The sequence below is a fragment of the Rhynchophorus ferrugineus genome, unplaced genomic scaffold, assembly GCF_030347505.1.
Source record: "Rhynchophorus ferrugineus isolate W39M unplaced genomic scaffold, kcgeb_rfMv2 rfM5, whole genome shotgun sequence".
NCBI lineage: Eukaryota > Metazoa > Arthropoda > Insecta > Coleoptera > Curculionidae > Rhynchophorus > Rhynchophorus ferrugineus.
This window is the reverse complement of record NW_027472584.1, coordinates 3,066,190-3,086,104: the sequence shown is the minus strand read 5'-3', so window position 1 is coordinate 3,086,104 and position 19,915 is coordinate 3,066,190.

Genomic DNA, 19,915 nt, shown 5'->3' with positions numbered 1-19,915 from the left:
CAATATATGGGATATCATAATTTTACACTTTACTCTCTGTTTTTATCTTAGACCGAAATTGTAAAATGGTCTTTTGAGTTAATGATTTCGTTCCAAGTCACATTCTAAGTAATATTCGGCATGCTAATTTCGTTTTCGTTTGATAAATTGCATTATCTCTTATAGTTTCCGAAATATAGGCTATCGAAATTTTACACTTTAGGCTCTGGGTTTAACTTAGACCGAAATTTAAAATGGTCTTTTGAATTACGGATTCCGTTCCACGTATCATCCCAAGTAATATTCGGCATGCTATTTACGTTGTCGTTTGCTAAATTGCATTATCTGTTAAAGTTTCCGATATATGGTCAATCGAAATTTTAGACTTTAATCTCTGTTTTTAACTTAGACCGAAATTGTAAAATGGTCTTTTGAATTACGGATTTCGTTCCAAATCATATTCCAAGTAATATTCGGCATGCTAATTACGTTGCCGCTTGCCAAATTGCATTACCTATTATAGTTTCCGAGATATAGGCTGTCGAAATTTTACACTTTAGGCTCTGGTTTTAACTTAGAGCGAAATTTAAAATGGTTTTTTGAATTACGGATTTCGTTAAAAGTCACAATCCAAATAATATTCGGCATGCTAATTAAGTTGCCGTTTGCAAAATTGCAATACCTCTTATAGTTTCCGAGATATGGGCTAATGAAATTTTACACCCTATGCTCTGTTTTTTTCTTAGACCGAAATTGTAAAATAGTCTTTTGAATTACGGAATTCGCTCCAAGTCATATTCCAAGTAATATTTGACATGCTATTTAAGTTGTCGTTTGCTAAATTGCATTATCTCTTAAAATTTCTGATATATGGTCAATCGAAATTTTGCACTTTAAGCTCTGTTTTTAACTTAGACCGAAATCCCATCAAATTCCATGTAACATTCGGCATGCTAATTTCGTTGCCGTTTGCCAAATTGCCATACCTCTTATAGTTTCCGTGATATGGGCTAACGAAATTTTACACTCTAGGCTCTGTTTTTATCTTAGACCGAAATTGTATAATGGTCTTTTGAATTAGGGATCCCGTTCCAAGTCACATTCCAAGTAATATTCGGCATGCTATTTAAGTTGTCGTTTGCTAAATTGCATTATCTCTTAAAGTTTCCGATATTTGGTCAATCGAAATTTTACACTTTAAGCTCTTTTTTTAACTTAGACCGAAATTGTAAAATGGTCTTTTGAATTGCGGATTCCGTTCCACGTAACATTCCAAGTAATATTCGGCATGCTATTTACGTTGCCGTTTCCTAAATTGCATAATCTGTTAAAGTTTCCGATATATGGTCAATCAAAATTTTACACTACAAGCTCTGTTTTTAACTTAGATTAAAATTGTATAATGGTCTTTTGAATTAGGGATTCCGTTCCAAGTTACATTCCAAGTAATATTCGGCATGCTAATTATATTGTCGATTACGAAATTGCATTAGCTCTTATAGTTACCGATATATGGGCTATCGAAATATTACACTTTAGGCTCTGATTTTAACTTAGACCGAAATTTAAAATAGTTTTTTGAATTACGGATTTCGTTAAAAGTCACATTCCAAATTATATTCGGCATGCTAATTAAGTTGCCGTTTGCCAAATTGCAATACCTCTTATAGTTTTCCGAGGTATAGGCTCTCGAAATTTTAGACTTTAGGCTCTGGTTTTAACTTAAACCGAAATTTAAAATGGTTTTTTTAATTACGGATATCGTTAAAAGTCACATTCCAAGTAATATTCGGCATGCTAATTAAGTTGCCGTTTGCAAATTGCAATACCTCTTATAGTTTTCCGAGACATAGGCTGTCGAAATTTTACACTTTAGGCTCTGTTTTTAATTTAGGCTCAAATTGTAGGCTGGTCTTGTGAATTACAGATTTCGTCCCACGTCACATTCAAAGTAATATTCGGCATACTATTTATGTTGTCGTTTGCTAAATTGCATTATCTGTTAAAGTTTCCGATATTTGGTCAGTCGAAATTTTACACTTTAAGCTCTTTTTTTTAACTTAGACCGAAATTGTAAAATGGTCTTTTGAATTGCGGATTCCGTTCCACGTACCATTCCAAGTAATATTCGGCATGCTATTTACGTTGTCGTTTGCTAAATTGCATTATCTGTTAAAGTTTCCGATATATGGTCAATCAAAATTTTACACTATAAGCTCTGTTTTTAACTTAGACCGAAATAGTAAAATGGTCTTTTGAATTAGGGATTCTGTTCCAAGTCACATTCCAAGTAATATTCGGCATGCTATTTAGGTTGTCATTTGCTAAATTGCATTATCTCTTAAAGTTTCCGATATATGGTCAATCGAAATTTTACACTTTAATCTCTGTTTTTAACTTAGACCGAAATTGTAAAATTTTCTTTGAATTACGGATTTCGTTCCAAGACACATTCCAAGTAATATTCGTCATGCTAATTTCGTTGCCGTTTGCCAAATTGCAATACCTCTTATAGTTTCCGAGATATGGGCTAACGAAATTTTACACTCTAGGCTCTGTTTTTATCTTAGACCGAAATTGTAAAAAGGTCTTTTGAATTACGAAATTCGTTCCAAGTCGCATTCCAAGTAATATTCGGCATGCTATTTAAGTTGTCGTTTACTAAATTGCATTATCTCTTATAGTTTACAAGATATGGGATATCATAATTTTACACTTTACTCTTTGTTATTATCTTAGACCGAAATTGTAAAATGGTCTTTTGAGTTAATGATTTCGTTCCAAGTCACATTCCAAGTAATATTCGGCATGCTAAATTCGTTTTCGTTTGATAAATTGCATTATCTCTTATAGTTTCCAAAATATGGGCTATCGAAATTTTACACTTTAGGCTCTGGGTTTAACTTAGACCGAAATTTAAAATGGTCTTTTGAATTGCGGATTCCGTTCCACGTACCATTCCAAGTAATATTCGGCATGCTATTTACGTTGTCGTTTGCTAAATTGCATTATCTGTTAAAGTTTCCGATATATGGTCAATCGAAATTTTAGACTTTAAACTCTGTTTTTAACTTAGACCGAAATTGCAAAATTTTCTTTTGAATTACGGATTTCGTTCCAAGTCACATTCCTAGTAATATTCGTCATGCTAATTTCGTTGCCGTTTGCCAAATTGCAATACCTCTTATAGTTTTCCGAGATATAGGCTGTCGAAATTTTACACTTTAGGGTCTGTTTTTAACTTAGACCGAAATTGTAAAATGCTCTTTTGAATTACGGGTTTCGTTCCAAGTCACATACCAAGTAATATTCGGCATGCTAATTACATTGTCGTGTGCGAAATTGCATTATCTCTTATAGTTTCCGATATTTGATCAATCGAAATTTTACACTTTAGGGTCTGTTTTCAACTTAGACCGACATTGTGAAATAGTCTTTTGAATTACGGATTTCGTTCCAAGTCACATACCAAGTAATATTCGGCATGCTAATTACATTTTCGTTTGCGAAATTGCTTTATCTCTTATAATTTATGAGGTATGGGCTAACGAAATTTTACACAATAGTCTCTGTTTTTATCTTAGACCGAAATTGTAAAATGGTCTTTTGAATTACGGAGTTCGTTTCAAGTCATATTCCAAGTAATATTTGGCATGCTATTTAAGTTGTCGTTTGCTAAATTGCATTATCTATTAAAGTTTCTGATATATGGTCAATGGAAATTTTAGACCTTAAGCTCTGTTTTTAACTTAGACCTAAATTGTAAAATTTTCTTTTGAATTACGGATTTCGTTCAAAGTCACATTCCAAGTAATATTCGGCATGCTAATTTCGTTGCCGTTTGCCAAATTGCAATACCTCTTATATTTTCCGAGATATAGGCTAACGAAATTTTACACTCTAGGCTCTGTTTTTATCTTAGACCGAAATTGTAAAACGGTCTTTTGAATTACGGATTTCGTTATAAGTCACATTCCAAGTAATATTCGACATGCTAATTACGTTGTCGTTTACTAAATTGCATTATCTCTTATAGTCTCCGAGATATAAGCTGTCGAAATTTTACGCCCTAGGCTCTGTTTTTAACTTAGACCAAAATTGTAGACTGGTCTTGTGAATTACGGGTTTTGCTTCAGTTCACATTCCAAGTAATATTCGGCATGCTAATTACATTGTCGTTTGCGAAATTGCATTATCTCTTATAGTTTCCGATATTTGATCAATCGAAATTTTTCACTTTAAGCTCAGTTTTTAACTTAGACCGAAATTGTAAAATTGTCTAGTGAATTACGGATTTCGTTATAAGTCACATTCCAAGAAATATTCGACATGCTAATTTCGTTGTCGTTTACTAAACTGCATTATCTCTTATAGTTTCCGATATATGGGCTATCGAAAATTTACACCCTAGGCTCTGTTTTTTTCTTAGACCGAAATTGTAAAATAGTCTCTTGAATTACGGATTTCGTTCCAAGTCACATTCCAAGTAATATTCGGCATGCTATATTCGTTGCCGTTTGACAAATTGCAATACCTCTTATAGTTTCCGAGATATGGGCTATCGAAATATTACACTTTAGGCTCTGTTTTTAACTTAGACCGAAATTGTAATATTTTCTTTTGAATCACGGACTTCGTTCCAAGTCACATTCCAAGTAATATTCGGCATGCTATATTCGTTGCCGTTTGACAAATTGCAATACCTCTTATAGTTTCCGATATTTGATCAATCAAAATTTTACACTCTAGGCTCTGTTTTTAACTTAGACCAAAATTGTAGACTGGTCTTGTGAATTACCGATTTTGCTTCAATTCAGATTCCAAGTAATATTCGGCATGCTAATTATATTGTCATTTACGAAATTGCATAATCTCTTATAGTTAAAGATATATGGGTTATCGAAATTTTACACTTTAGACTCTGAGTTTAATATTATTATAATAATAATTAGACCGAAATTTAAAGTGGTTTTTTGAATTACGGATTTCGTTAAAAGTCACAATCCAAGTAATATTCGGCATGCTAATTAAATTGCCGTTTGTCTAATTGCAATACCTTTTATAGTTTTCCGAGATATAGGCTGTCGAAATTTTACACTTTAGGCTCTGTTTTTAATTTAGGCTCAAATTGTAGACTGGTCTTGTGAATTACGGATTTCGTCCCACGTCACATTCAAAGTAATATTCGGCATACTATTTACGTTGTCGTTTGCTAAATTGCATTATCTGTTAAAGTTTCCGATATTTGGTCAATCGAAATTTTACACTTTAAGCTCTTTATTTAACTTAGACCGAAATTGTAAAATGGTCTTTTGAATTACGGATTTCGTTCCAAGTCACATACCAAGTAATATTCGCCATGCTAATTTCATTTTCGTCTGCGAAATTGCTTTATCTCTTATAATTTCTGAGGTATGGGCTAACCAAATTTTACACTTTACTCTCTGGTTTTATCTTTGACCGAAATTGTAAAATGTTCTTTTGAGTTAATAATTTCGTTCCAAGTCACATTCCAAGTAATATTCGGCATGCTAATTTCGTTTTCGTTTGCTAAAATGCATTATCCCTTATAGTTTCCGAGCTATAGGCTATCGAAATTTTACACTTTAGGCTCTGGGTTTAACTTAGACCGAAATTTAAAATGGTTTTTTGAATTACGGATTTCGTTAAAAGTCACATTGCAATAATATTCGACATGCTAATTAAGTTGCCGTTTGCCAAATTGCAATACCTCTTATAGTTTTCCGAGATATAGGCTATCGAAATTTTACACTTTAGGCTCTGTTTTTAACTTAGACCGAAATTGTAAAATGCTCTTTTGAATTACGTGTTTCGTTCCAAGTCACATACCAAGTAATATTCGGCATGCTAATTACATTGTCGTTTTGCGAAATTGCATTATCTCTTATAGTTTCCGATATATGGGCTATCGAAATTTTACACTTTAGGTTCTGTTTTTAACTTAGACGGAAATTGTAAAATGGTCTTTTGAATTACGGATTTCGTTCCAAGTCATATTCCAAGTAATATTCGGCAAGCTATTTACGTTGTCGTTTGCTAAATTGCATTATCCCTTAAAGTTTCTGATATATGGTCAATCGAAATTTTACACTTTAAGCTCTGTTTTTAACTTAGACCGAAATTGTAAAATTTTCTCTTGAATTACGGATTTCGTTCCAAGTCACATTCCAAGTAATATTCGGCATGTTAATTTCGTTGCCGTTTGCCAAATTGCAATACCTCTTATAGTTTCCGAGATATGGGCTAACGAAATTTTACACTCTAGGCTCTGTTTTTATCTTAGACCGAAATTGTAAAACGGTCTTTTGAATTACGGGTTTCGTTCCAAGTCACATACCAAGTAATATTCGGCATGCTAATTACATTGTCGTTTTGCGAAATTGCATTATCTCTTAGAGTTTCCGATATATGGGATATCGAAATTTTACACTTTAGGGTCTGTTTTTAACTTAGACGGAAATTGTAAAATGGTCTTTTGAATTACGGATTTCGTTCCAAGTCATATTCCAAGTAATATTCTACAAGCTAATTATGTTGCCGCTTGCCAAATTGCATTACCTCTTATAGTTTCCGAGATATAGGCTGTCGAAATTTTACACTTTAGGCTCTGGTTTTAACTTAGAGCGAAATTAAAAATGGTTTTTTGAATTACGGATTTCGTTAAAAGTCACATTCCAAATAATATTCGGCATGCTAATTAAGTTGCCGTTTGCCAAATTGCAATACCTCTTATATTTTCCGAGATATGGTCTAACGAAATGTTCCACCCTAGGCTCTGTTTTTTTCTTAGACCGGAATTGTAAATTAGTCTTTTTGAATTACGGGTTTCGTTCCAAGTTACATACCAAGTAATATTCGGCATGCTAATTACATTGTCGTTTTGCGAAATTGCATTATCTCTTATAGTTTCCGATATATGGGCTATCGAAATTTTACACTTTAGGTTCTGTTTTTAACTTAGACGGAAATTGTAAAATGGTCTTTTGAATTACGGATTTCGTTCCAAGTCATATTCCAAGTAATATTCGGCAAGCTATTTACGTTGTCGTTTGCTAAATTGCATTATCCCTTAAAGTTTCTGATATATGGTCAATCGAAATTTTACACTTTAAGCTCTGTTTTTAACTTAGACCGAAATTGTAAAATTTTCTCTTGAATTACGGATTTCGTTCTAAGTCACATTCCAAGTAATATTCGGCATGTTAATTTCGTTGCCGTTTGCCAAATTGCAATACCTCTTATAGTTTCCGAGATATGGGCTAACGAAATTTTACACTCTAGGCTCTGTTTTTATCTTAGACCGAAATTGTAAAACGGTCTTTTGAATTACGGGTTTCGTTCCAAGTCACATACCAAGTAATATTCGGCATGCTAATTACATTGTCATTTTGCGAAATTGCATTATCTCTTAGAGTTTCCGATATATGGGATATCGAAATTTTACACTTTAGGGTCTGTTTTTAACTTAGACGGAAATTGTAAAATGGTCTTTTGAATTACGGATTTCGTTCCAAGTCATATTCCAAGTAATATTCTACAAGCTAATTACGTTGCCGCTTGCCAAATTGCATTACCTCTTATAGTTTCCGAGATATAGGCTGTCGAAATTTTACACTTTAGGCTCTGGTTTTAACTTAGAGCGAAATTAAAAATGGTTTTTTGAATTACGGATTTCGTTAAAAGTCACATTCCAAATAATATTCGGCATGCTAATTAAGTTGCCGTTTGCCAAATTGCAATACCTCTTATATTTTCCGAGATATGGTCTAACGAAATGTTCCACCCTAGGCTCTGTTTTTTTCTTAGACCGGAATTGTAAATTAGTCTTTTGAATTACGGGTTTCGTTCCAAGTTACATACCAAGTAATATTCGGCATGCTAATTACATTGTCGTTTTGCGAAATTGCATTATCTCTTATAGTTTCCGATATATGGGATATCGAAATTTTACACTTTAGGGTCTGTTTTTAACTTAGACGGAAATTGTAAAATGGTCTTTTGAATTACGGATTTCGTTCCAAGTCATATTCCAAGTAATATTCGGCAAGCTATTTACGTTGTCGTTTGCTAAATTGCATTATCCCTTAAAGTTTCTGATATACGGTCAATCGAAATTTTACACTTTAAGCTCTGTTTTTAACTTAGACCGAAATTGTAAAATTTTCTCTTGAATTACGGATTTCGTTCCCAGTCACATTCCAAGTAATATTCGGCATGTTAATTAAGTTGTCGTTAACTAAATTGCATTATCTCTTATAGTTTTCCAGATATGGGATATCGAAATTTTTCACTTTAAGCTCTGTTTTTAACTTAGACCGAAAATATAAAATGGTCTTTTGAATTAGGGATTTCGTTCCAAGTTACATACCAAGTAATATTCGGCATGCTAATTACATTTTCGTTTGCGAAATTGCTTTATCTCTTATAGTTTCCGAGCTAAAGGCTATCGAAATTTTACACTTTAGGCTCTGTTTTTAAATTAGACCGAAATTGTAAAATGCTCTTTTGAAGTACGGGTTTCGTTCCAAGTCACATACCAAGTAATATTCGGCATTCTAATTATATTGTCGTGTGCGAAATTGTATTATCTCTTATAGTTTCCGATATTTGATCAATCGAAATTTTACACTTTAGGCTCTGTTTTTAACTTAGACCGAAATTGTAAAATGCTCTTTTGAATTACGGGTTTCGTTCCAAGTCACATACCAAGTAATATTCGGCATGCTAATTACATTGTCGTTTGCGAAATTGCATTATCTCTTATAGTTTCCGATATTTGATCAATCGAAATTTTACACTTTAGGGTCTGTTTTTAACTTAGGCCGACATTGTAAAATGGTCTTTTGAATTACGGATTTCGTTCCAAATCACATACCAAGTAATATTCGGCATGCTAATTACATTTTCGTATGCGAAATTGCTTTATCTCTTATAATTTCTGAGGTATGGGCTAACGAAATTTTACACATTAGTCTCTGTTTTTATCTTAGACCGAAATTGTAAAATGGTCTTTTGAATTACGGAATTCGTTTCAAGTCATATTCCAAGTAATATTTGGCATGCTATTTAAGTTGTCGTTTGCTAAATTGCATTATCTCTTAAAGTTTCTGATATATGGTCAATCAAAATTTTACACTTTAAGCTCTGTTTTTAAATTAGACCGAAATTGTAAAATTTTCTTTTGAATTACGGATTTCGTTCTAAGTCACATTCCAAGTAATATTCGACATGCTAATTTCGTTGCCGTTTGCCAAATCGCAATACCTCTTATAGTTTCCGAGATATGGGCTAACGAAATTTTACACTCTAGTCTCTGTTCTTTTCTTAGACCGAAATTGTAAAATGGTCTTTTGAATTACGGAATTCGTTTCAAGTCATATTCCAAGTAATATTTGGTATGCTATTTAAGTTGTCGTTTGCTAAATTGCGTTATCTCTTAAAGTTTCTGATATATGGTCAATCGAAATTTTACACTATAAGCTCTGTTTTTAACTTAGACCGAAATTGTAAAATTTTCTCTTGAATTACGGATTTCGTTCCAAGTCACATTCCAAGTAATATTCGGCATGCTAATTTCGTTGCCGTTTGCCAAATTGCAATACCTCTTATAGTTTCCGAGATATGGGCTAACGAAATTTTACACTCTAGGCTCTGTTTTTATCTTAGACCGAAATTGTAAAACGGTCTTTTGAATTACGGATTTCGTTATAAGTCACATTCCAAGTAATATTCGACATGCTAATTACGTTGTCGTTTACTAAATTGCATTATCTCTTATAGTCTCCGAGATATAAGCTGTCGAAATTTTACGCCCTAGGCTCTGTTTTTAACTTAGACCAAAATTGTAGACTGGTCTTGTGAATTACGGGTTTTGCTTCAGTTCACATTCCAAGTAATATTCGGCATGCTAATTACATTGTCGTTTGCGAAATTGCATTATCTCTTATAGTTTCCGATATTTGATCAATCGAAATTTTTCACTTTAAGCTCAGTTTTTAACTTAGACCGAAATTGTAAAATTGTCTAGTGAATTACGGATTTCGTTATAAGTCACATTCCAAGAAATATTCGACATGCTAATTTCGTTGTCGTTTACTAAACTGCATTATCTCTTATAGTTTCCGATATATGGGCTATCGAAAATTTACACCCTAGGCTCTGTTTTTTTCTTAGACCGAAATTGTAAAATAGTCTCTTGAATTACGGATTTCGTTCCAAGTCACATTCCAAGTAATATTCGGCATGCTATATTCGTTGCCGTTTGACAAATTGCAATACCTCTTATAGTTTCCGAGATATGGGCTATCGAAATATTACACTTTAGGCTCTGTTTTTAACTTAGACCGAAATTGTAATATTTTCTTTTGAATCACGGACTTCGTTCCAAGTCACATTCCAAGTAATATTCGGCATGCTATATTCGTTGCCGTTTGACAAATTGCAATACCTCTTATAGTTTCCGATATTTGATCAATCAAAATTTTACACTCTAGGCTCTGTTTTTAACTTAGACCAAAATTGTAGACTGGTCTTGTGAATTACCGATTTTGCTTCAATTCAGATTCCAAGTAATATTCGGCATGCTAATTATATTGTCATTTACGAAATTGCATAATCTCTTATAGTTAAAGATATATGGGTTATCGAAATTTTACACTTTAGACTCTGAGTTTAATATTATTATAATAATAATTAGACCGAAATTTAAAGTGGTTTTTTGAATTACGGATTTCGTTAAAAGTCACAATCCAAGTAATATTCGGCATGCTAATTAAATTGCCGTTTGTCTAATTGCAATACCTTTTATAGTTTTCCGAGATATAGGCTGTCGAAATTTTACACTTTAGGCTCTGTTTTTAATTTAGGCTCAAATTGTAGACTGGTCTTGTGAATTACGGATTTCGTCCCACGTCACATTCAAAGTAATATTCGGCATACTATTTACGTTGTCGTTTGCTAAATTGCATTATCTGTTAAAGTTTCCGATATTTGGTCAATCGAAATTTTACACTTTAAGCTCTTTATTTAACTTAGACCGAAATTGTAAAATGGTCTTTTGAATTACGGATTTCGTTCCAAGTCACATACCAAGTAATATTCGCCATGCTAATTTCATTTTCGTCTGCGAAATTGCTTTATCTCTTATAATTTCTGAGGTATGGGCTAACCAAATTTTACACTTTACTCTCTGGTTTTATCTTTGACCGAAATTGTAAAATGTTCTTTTGAGTTAATAATTTCGTTCCAAGTCACATTCCAAGTAATATTCGGCATGCTAATTTCGTTTTCGTTTGCTAAAATGCATTATCCCTTATAGTTTCCGAGCTATAGGCTATCGAAATTTTACACTTTAGGCTCTGGGTTTAACTTAGACCGAAATTTAAAATGGTTTTTTGAATTACGGATTTCGTTAAAAGTCACATTGCAATAATATTCGACATGCTAATTAAGTTGCCGTTTGCCAAATTGCAATACCTCTTATAGTTTTCCGAGATATAGGCTATCGAAATTTTACACTTTAGGCTCTGTTTTTAACTTAGACCGAAATTGTAAAATGCTCTTTTGAATTACGTGTTTCGTTCCAAGTCACATACCAAGTAATATTCGGCATGCTAATTACATTGTCGTTTTGCGAAATTGCATTATCTCTTATAGTTTCCGATATATGGGCTATCGAAATTTTACACTTTAGGTTCTGTTTTTAACTTAGACGGAAATTGTAAAATGGTCTTTTGAATTACGGATTTCGTTCCAAGTCATATTCCAAGTAATATTCGGCAAGCTATTTACGTTGTCGTTTGCTAAATTGCATTATCCCTTAAAGTTTCTGATATATGGTCAATCGAAATTTTACACTTTAAGCTCTGTTTTTAACTTAGACCGAAATTGTAAAATTTTCTCTTGAATTACGGATTTCGTTCCAAGTCACATTCCAAGTAATATTCGGCATGTTAATTTCGTTGCCGTTTGCCAAATTGCAATACCTCTTATAGTTTCCGAGATATGGGCTAACGAAATTTTACACTCTAGGCTCTGTTTTTATCTTAGACCGAAATTGTAAAACGGTCTTTTGAATTACGGGTTTCGTTCCAAGTCACATACCAAGTAATATTCGGCATGCTAATTACATTGTCGTTTTGCGAAATTGCATTATCTCTTAGAGTTTCCGATATATGGGATATCGAAATTTTACACTTTAGGGTCTGTTTTTAACTTAGACGGAAATTGTAAAATGGTCTTTTGAATTACGGATTTCGTTCCAAGTCATATTCCAAGTAATATTCTACAAGCTAATTATGTTGCCGCTTGCCAAATTGCATTACCTCTTATAGTTTCCGAGATATAGGCTGTCGAAATTTTACACTTTAGGCTCTGGTTTTAACTTAGAGCGAAATTAAAAATGGTTTTTTGAATTACGGATTTCGTTAAAAGTCACATTCCAAATAATATTCGGCATGCTAATTAAGTTGCCGTTTGCCAAATTGCAATACCTCTTATATTTTCCGAGATATGGTCTAACGAAATGTTCCACCCTAGGCTCTGTTTTTTTCTTAGACCGGAATTGTAAATTAGTCTTTTTGAATTACGGGTTTCGTTCCAAGTTACATACCAAGTAATATTCGGCATGCTAATTACATTGTCGTTTTGCGAAATTGCATTATCTCTTATAGTTTCCGATATATGGGCTATCGAAATTTTACACTTTAGGTTCTGTTTTTAACTTAGACGGAAATTGTAAAATGGTCTTTTGAATTACGGATTTCGTTCCAAGTCATATTCCAAGTAATATTCGGCAAGCTATTTACGTTGTCGTTTGCTAAATTGCATTATCCCTTAAAGTTTCTGATATATGGTCAATCGAAATTTTACACTTTAAGCTCTGTTTTTAACTTAGACCGAAATTGTAAAATTTTCTCTTGAATTACGGATTTCGTTCTAAGTCACATTCCAAGTAATATTCGGCATGTTAATTTCGTTGCCGTTTGCCAAATTGCAATACCTCTTATAGTTTCCGAGATATGGGCTAACGAAATTTTACACTCTAGGCTCTGTTTTTATCTTAGACCGAAATTGTAAAACGGTCTTTTGAATTACGGGTTTCGTTCCAAGTCACATACCAAGTAATATTCGGCATGCTAATTACATTGTCATTTTGCGAAATTGCATTATCTCTTAGAGTTTCCGATATATGGGATATCGAAATTTTACACTTTAGGGTCTGTTTTTAACTTAGACGGAAATTGTAAAATGGTCTTTTGAATTACGGATTTCGTTCCAAGTCATATTCCAAGTAATATTCTACAAGCTAATTACGTTGCCGCTTGCCAAATTGCATTACCTCTTATAGTTTCCGAGATATAGGCTGTCGAAATTTTACACTTTAGGCTCTGGTTTTAACTTAGAGCGAAATTAAAAATGGTTTTTTGAATTACGGATTTCGTTAAAAGTCACATTCCAAATAATATTCGGCATGCTAATTAAGTTGCCGTTTGCCAAATTGCAATACCTCTTATATTTTCCGAGATATGGTCTAACGAAATGTTCCACCCTAGGCTCTGTTTTTTTCTTAGACCGGAATTGTAAATTAGTCTTTTGAATTACGGGTTTCGTTCCAAGTTACATACCAAGTAATATTCGGCATGCTAATTACATTGTCGTTTTGCGAAATTGCATTATCTCTTATAGTTTCCGATATATGGGATATCGAAATTTTACACTTTAGGGTCTGTTTTTAACTTAGACGGAAATTGTAAAATGGTCTTTTGAATTACGGATTTCGTTCCAAGTCATATTCCAAGTAATATTCGGCAAGCTATTTACGTTGTCGTTTGCTAAATTGCATTATCCCTTAAAGTTTCTGATATACGGTCAATCGAAATTTTACACTTTAAGCTCTGTTTTTAACTTAGACCGAAATTGTAAAATTTTCTCTTGAATTACGGATTTCGTTCCCAGTCACATTCCAAGTAATATTCGGCATGTTAATTAAGTTGTCGTTAACTAAATTGCATTATCTCTTATAGTTTTCCAGATATGGGATATCGAAATTTTTCACTTTAAGCTCTGTTTTTAACTTAGACCGAAAATATAAAATGGTCTTTTGAATTAGGGATTTCGTTCCAAGTTACATACCAAGTAATATTCGGCATGCTAATTACATTTTCGTTTGCGAAATTGCTTTATCTCTTATAGTTTCCGAGCTAAAGGCTATCGAAATTTTACACTTTAGGCTCTGTTTTTAAATTAGACCGAAATTGTAAAATGCTCTTTTGAAGTACGGGTTTCGTTCCAAGTCACATACCAAGTAATATTCGGCATTCTAATTATATTGTCGTGTGCGAAATTGTATTATCTCTTATAGTTTCCGATATTTGATCAATCGAAATTTTACACTTTAGGCTCTGTTTTTAACTTAGACCGAAATTGTAAAATGCTCTTTTGAATTACGGGTTTCGTTCCAAGTCACATACCAAGTAATATTCGGCATGCTAATTACATTGTCGTTTGCGAAATTGCATTATCTCTTATAGTTTCCGATATTTGATCAATCGAAATTTTACACTTTAGGGTCTGTTTTTAACTTAGGCCGACATTGTAAAATGGTCTTTTGAATTACGGATTTCGTTCCAAATCACATACCAAGTAATATTCGGCATGCTAATTACATTTTCGTATGCGAAATTGCTTTATCTCTTATAATTTCTGAGGTATGGGCTAACGAAATTTTACACATTAGTCTCTGTTTTTATCTTAGACCGAAATTGTAAAATGGTCTTTTGAATTACGGAATTCGTTTCAAGTCATATTCCAAGTAATATTTGGCATGCTATTTAAGTTGTCGTTTGCTAAATTGCATTATCTCTTAAAGTTTCTGATATATGGTCAATCAAAATTTTACACTTTAAGCTCTGTTTTTAAATTAGACCGAAATTGTAAAATTTTCTTTTGAATTACGGATTTCGTTCTAAGTCACATTCCAAGTAATATTCGACATGCTAATTTCGTTGCCGTTTGCCAAATCGCAATACCTCTTATAGTTTCCGAGATATGGGCTAACGAAATTTTACACTCTAGTCTCTGTTCTTTTCTTAGACCGAAATTGTAAAATGGTCTTTTGAATTACGGAATTCGTTTCAAGTCATATTCCAAGTAATATTTGGTATGCTATTTAAGTTGTCGTTTGCTAAATTGCGTTATCTCTTAAAGTTTCTGATATATGGTCAATCGAAATTTTACACTATAAGCTCTGTTTTTAACTTAGACCGAAATTGTAAAATTTTCTCTTGAATTACGGATTTCGTTCCAAGTCACATTCCAAGTAATATTCGGCATGCTAATTTCGTTGCCGTTTGCCAAATTGCAATACCTCTTATAGTTTCCGAGATATGGGCTAACGAAATTTTACACTCTAGGCTCTGTTTTTATCTTAGACCGAAATTGTAAAACGGTCTTTTGAATTACGGATTTCGTTATAAGTCACATCCCAAGTAATATTCGACAAGCTAATTACGTTGTCGTTTACTAAATTGCATTATCTCTTATAGTCTCCGAGATATAGGCTGTCGAAATTTTACACTTTAGGCTCTGGTATTAACTTAGACCGAAATTAAAAATGGTTTATTGAATTACGGATTTCGTTAAATGTCACATTCCAAATAATATTCGGCATGCTAATTAAGTTGCCGTTTGCCAAATTGCAATACCTGTTATAGTTTTCCGAGATATAGGCTGTCGAAATTTTACACTTTAGGCTCTGTTTTTAATTTAGGCTCAAATTGTTGACTGGTCTTATGAATTACGGATTTCGTCCCACGTCACATTCCAAGTAATATTCGGCTTGCTATTTACGTTGTCGTTTGCTAAATTGCATTATCTGTTAAAGTTTCCGATGTATGGTCAATCGAAATTTTACACTTTACTCTCTGTTTTAATCTTAGACCGAAATTTTAAAATGGTCTTTTGAGTTAATGGTTTCGTTCCAAGTAATAATTGCATTATCTCTTAAAGTTTCTAATATATGGTCAATCGGAATTTTACACTTTAAGCTCTGTTTTTAACTTAGACCGAAATTGTAAAATTTCTCTTGAATTACGGCTTTCGTCCCAAGTCACATTACAAATAATATTCGGCATGCTAATTAAGTTGCCGTTTGTCAAATTGCAATACCTCTTATAGTTTTTCGAGATATAGGCTGTCGAAATTTTACACTTCAGGCTCTCGTTTTAACTTAGACCGAAATTAAAAATGGTTTATTGAATTACGGATTTCGTTAAATGTCACATTCCAAATAATATTCGGCATGCTAATTTAGTTGCCGTTTGCCAAATTGCAATACTTCTTATAGTTTTCCGAGATATAGGCTGTCGAAATTTTACACTTTAGGCTCTGTTTTTAATTTAGGCTCAAATTGTTGACTGGTCTTATGAATTACGGATTTCGTCCTACGTCACATTCCAAGTAATATTCGGCTTGCTATTTACGTTGTCGTTTGCTAAATTGCTTTATCTGTTAAAGTTTCCGATGTATGGTCAATCCAAATTTTACACTTTACTCTCTGTTTTAATCTTAGACCGAAATTTTAAAATGGTCTTTTGAGTTAATGGTTTCATTCCAAGTCATATTCCAAGTAATATTCTGCATGCTATTTACGCTGTCGTTTGCTAAATTGCATTATCTCTTAAAGTTTCTAATATATGGTCAATCGGAATTTTACACTTTAAGCTCCGTTTTTAACTTAGACCGAAATTGTAAAATTTCTCTTTAATTACGGATTTCGTCCCAAGTCACATTCCAAATAATATTCGGCATGCTAATTACGTTGCCGCTTGCCAAATTGCAATACCTCTTATAGATTCCGAGATATAGTCTGTCGAAATTTTACACTTTAAGCTCTGGTATTAATTTAGACCGAAATTAAAAATGGTTTATTGAATTACGGATTTCGTTAAATGTCACATTCCAAATAATATTCGGCATGCTAATTAAGTTGCCGTTTGCCAAATTGCAATATCTCTTACAGTTTCCGAGATATGATCTAACGAAATGTTCCACTCTAGGCTCTGTTTTTATCTTAGACCGAAATTGTAAAACGGTCCTTTGAATTACGGATTTCGTTATAAGTCACATTCCAAGCAATATTCGGCAAGCTAATTACGTTGTCGTTTACTAAATTGCATTATCTCTTATAGTCTCCGAGATATAGGTTGTCGAAATTTTACACTTTAGGCTCTGGTATTAACTTAGACCGAAATTAAAAATGGTTTATTGAATTACGGATTTCGTTAAATGTCACATTCCAAATAATATTCGGCATGCTAATTTATTTGCCGTTTGCCAAATTGCAATACTTCTTATAGTTTTCCGAGATATAGGCTGTCGAAATTTTACACTTTAGGCTCTGTTTTTAATTTAGGCTCAAATTGTTGACTGGTCTTATGAATTACGGATTTCGTCCTACGTCACATTCCAAGTAATATTCGGCTTGCTATTTACGTTGTCGTTTGCTAAATTGCTTTATCTGTTAAAGTTTCCGATGTATGGTCAATCCAAATTTTACACTTTACTCTCTGTTTTAATCTTAGACCGAAATTTTAAAATGGTCTTTTGAGTTAATGGTTTCATTCCAAGTCATATTCCAAGTAATATTCTGCATGCTATTTACGCTGTCGTTTGCTAAATTGCATTATCTCTTAAAGTTTCTAATATATGGTCAATCGGAATTTTACACTTTAAGCTCCGTTTTTAACTTAGACCGAAATTGTAAAATTTCTCTTTAATTACGGATTTCGTCCCAAGTCACATTCCAAATAATATTCGCCATGCTAATTAAGTTGCCGTTTGCTAAATTGCATTATCTGTTAAAGTTTCTGATATATGGTCAATCGAAATTTTACACTTTAAGCTCTGTTTTTAACTTAAACCAAAATTGTAAAATGGTCTTTTGAATTACGGATTTCGTTCCAAATAACATTCCTAGTAATATTGGGCATGCTAATTACGTTGCCGTTTGCCAAATTGCAATACCTCTTATAGTTTTTCGAGATATAGGCTGTCGAAATTTTACACTTTAGGCTCTCGTTTTAACTTAGACCGAAATTTAAAATGGTTTTTTGAATTACGAATTTCGTTAAAAGTCACATTCTAAGTAATATTCGGCATGCTAATTACGTTGTCGTTTACTAAATTGCATTATCTCTTATAGTCTCCGAGATATAGGCTGTCGAAATTTTACACTCTAGGCTCAGTTTTTAACTTAGACCGAAACTGTAAAATTGTCTAGTGAATTACTGATATCGTTTCAAATCACATTCCAAGTAATATTCGGCATGCTAATTACGTTGCCGCTTGCCAAATTGTAATACCTCTTATAGATTCCGAGATATAGGCTGTCGAAATTTTACACTTTAAGCTCTAGTATCAACTTAGACCGAAATTAAAAATTGTTTTTTGAATTACGGATTTTGTTAAATGTCACATTCCAAATAATATTCGGCATGCCAATTAAGTTGCCGTTTGCCAAATTGCAATACCTCTTATAGTTTTCCGAGATATAGGCTGTCGAAATTTTACACTTTAGGCTCTGTTTTTAATTTAGGCTCAAATTGTAGACTGGTCTTGTGGATTTCGTCCCACGTCACATTCCAAGTAATATTCGGCATGCTATTTACGTTGTCGTTTGCTAAATTGTATTATCTGTTAAAGTTTCCGATATATGGTCAATCGAAATTTTACACTTTAAGCTCTGTTTTTAACTTAGACCGAAATTGTAAAATGGTCTTTAGAATTGCGGATTTCGTTCCACGTAACATTCCAAGTAATATTTGGCATGCTATTTACGTTGTCGTTTGCTAAATTGCATTATCTGTTAAAGTTTCTGATATATGGTCAATCGAAATTTTACACTTTAAGCTCTGTTTTTAACTTAAACCAAAATTGTAAAATGGTCTTTTGAATTACGGATTTCGTTCCAAATCACATTCCTAGTAATATTGGGCATGCTAATTACGTTGCCGCTTGTCAAATTGCATTACCTCTTATAGTTTCCGAGATATAGGCTGTCGAAATTTTACACTTTAGGCTCTGGTTTTAACTTAGAGCGAAATTAAAAATGGTTTTTTGAATTACGGATTTCGTTAAAAGTCACATTCCAAATAATATTCGGCATGCTAATTAAGTTGCCGTTTGCCAAATTGCAATACCTCTTATAGTTTCCGAGATATGGGCTAACGAAATGTTCCACTCTAGGCTCTGTTTTTTTCTTAGACCGAAATTGTAAATTAGTCTTTTGAATTACGGAATTCGTTCCAAGTCACATTCCAAGTAATATTCGGCATGCTAATTACGTTGTCGTTTACTAAATTGCATTATCTCTTATAGTCTCCGAGATATAAGCTGTCGAAATTTTACACTCTAGGCTATGTTTTTAACTTAGGCCAAAATTGTAGACTGGTCTTGTGAATTACGGATTTTGTTTCAATTCACATTCCAAGTAATATTCGGCATGCTAATTACGTTACCGTTTGCTAAATTGCATTATCTCTGATAGTTTCCGAAATATGGACTATCGAAATTTTACACTTTAGTATCTGATTTGAACTTATACCGAAATTGTAAAATGGTCTTTTGAATTAGGGATTTCGTTCCAAGTCACATACCAAGTAATATTCGGCATGCTAATTTCGTTTTCGTTTGCTAAATAGCATTACCCCTTATAGTTTCCGAGCTATAGGCTATCGAAATTTTACACTTTCAGCTCTGGGTTTAACTTAGACCGAAATATAAAATGGTTTTTTGAATTACGGATTTTGTTAAAAGTCACATTGCAAATAATATTCGGCATGCTAATTAAGTTGCCGTTTGCCAAATTGCAATACCTCTTATAGTTTTCCGAGTTATAGGCTGTCGAAATTTTACA